Consider the following 2,512-nt stretch of genomic DNA (forward strand, 5'->3'; position numbering starts at 1 on the left):
TGTGTGTGTGTGTGTGTGTGTGTGTGTGTGTGTGTGTGAAGGTATGTGTGAAAAAGAAAGAGTTGAGATGGCGTTAGTGTCAGAGGCATGAGCATGAAAACCAAGCATTATGCAACCCAGAGTGCCTGACCTGATTTTTATGTTCTGACTTACATGAAAATGGAAGTAATATGATACACAGTGCTTGTATTTAATGGTGAAAATAAAATGACAAGGCTCTTCAAAAAATATTTTTATTGTGTCATATAATAAACCGCACCACACGCAGCTATAACTGCATTTATGATGGACACTGAGTTTTCCTTAACTTTTACAAAGGCTTCCATTTTATTGTGCATACTTTCCGCCTATGTAAGTATATATAAGTCTCCCATTTTGTGTTTTTCCACAGTGATTTTCAGTGCTTCTTGTAACAAAGACAATAAATATTTCAAGTGCTTCCCCTCTGTCTATTGTTTATTCATCAGTCAGCTATAAAGAACAAACTACATCTCCCCAAAAAAGAAACAGCAAGGGGACACTATGAAAACTAGAAAAGGCTTAAAATCTTTTCTTCGACATATTACAAACACATTTTAAATAATATTTATTTATTTAGTTCACATAAACAAATGCATGTACATAATTTCAGACAAACAATACATTTTTTTTTCAATTAAAATGAGGTCTGCTTACCAAATATTTATTTATATCACTCACCCCCTGTACTGCAGCATAATAATTTCCCCCTTTAGCCCTTCACAACCAAATGCTGTGAATGAATTAGCTGAGGATAGTGAATAAAATTGGGAGGGAGGGAAAGAGACATTTCACAAGTCCAAATCAAAATATTTGAGAGATTAGGAAAACATTGTTGGGTAGAGAAAATATGTGAGAAATCCCTCATGAAATCAGTACCATCACTCTGCAAAGAAACCCATTTAAAAGACCACTGAGGGTGGTAATACAGAACAGCAGCTCACTGCTCAGTGTTGCCATCAACTTATTATTTATTACAGCTTACTGTTCCTGTGGGTTATTTTACCAACAGTCTTGTGGAGTTTATGCTTTGATGTTAAAGTGCTATCCTACATAAAAGGTCTATTGTCGGATGTCATGAGAGATCTTTAATGCACACAATCGCTCAGCATAGCGTGTGTACTCAGACTTAACTTGACCTTCACATTTGGCTGCAAAACAACCCATGAGTGAAGTGATTTGCTGTCATAGACAGGCAGACAGAAACAGTGGGGGTTAAACGAGGAAACAGTATCCATGGAAAGGAACCAGAATCTCCAGAAGGAAGTGGTTAATTTGATGTGATTGGTGTAATGAGCAAACAAGTGTGCTTAGGAGGCCCAGGAGTGAAGCTTTACTGTATACACACACACACACACACACACACACACACACACACACACACACACACACACACACACACACACACACACACACACACACACACATATACAGGCAAAGGTGTATGTACACAGTATACCCCTTTTCACCATCAGTTACTTTTGTAAAAGTTGGTTTCTTTGTGATCAGTGATCCAGATGGACAACTAACTAAAGATCTGGTTCTATACATGGGAATGATGTTCTACTGGTTAGGCCTTAATTACAAAATGGTTAAGCTATTTTAGTGGTTGTGCGACAAGAATTAATTGTTATTAATATTAAAACATAAAACTGTCGGTAACCCGTAATAGCCACTGCCTCACACATCTATCTATGACTGCATTGCAGCATTTTTTTTAATAGCCTGAATCAACCAAACAACACATTCCAGTGTTTCTTTTGGTTTAAAGTCAAAATACACCTCAAAAACAATTATCAAGAGTGTAAGTGAAACTGCCTGGCGTTAGCTGACGCATGAAAAACCAAATTCATACAGCAATATCTGGTGACCTGAATCTGTCTGCTTCCATTATCCTGACACAGCTGAGCAAGTATTAATGTCACTTTATGCACATGTGCCCAGGTGCAAGAATTCTTTGCAAAGGTGTTCTCTAATAAACCCTGTTCCACAAACTCCACAGTGCCATGCCCGAATCAAGATATCAAAAACTTTGACAGGAAGACTAGAGGGAGAACAGAGCGGAATTGAGATGTCAAACCAAGGAGGTGTTTCTGGTCCTATATTACAGGGCATTTACAGCTGTGCAGATGTGTGTTTTTCAGGCGTTGACAGTGAACTTCTGAGCATGGGTGGAGACAGCCAAGTGCTCTATGATAGCTGTCGGGCTGGGCTGTATTGATGGTGGCCCGCGGGTATTGGAAGGAGAGAGGTATGTGAATGAGAGGTAGAAACAGTTGTTTCCTCTGAGTAATGACTACCTGTGCTCCCTCTGCCTCATTTACAGACATAAGTGATCTCTTCTCACTCCAGGATCTGCGGCAAGACATGCAGGATGCAGTGAATATTCCAAGCACTCCCAATGATAGATGTTTTCATCTGCTATACAAAGAGCACCTTTGAACCTCTGTGCAGAAGAGATGTCTGCCTGCCCTATTGGCCTCCCTTGCTGTGG

The sequence above is a fragment of the Archocentrus centrarchus genome, chromosome 6, assembly GCF_007364275.1.
Source record: "Archocentrus centrarchus isolate MPI-CPG fArcCen1 chromosome 6, fArcCen1, whole genome shotgun sequence".
NCBI classification, from domain to species: Eukaryota; Metazoa; Chordata; class Actinopteri; order Cichliformes; family Cichlidae; genus Archocentrus; species Archocentrus centrarchus.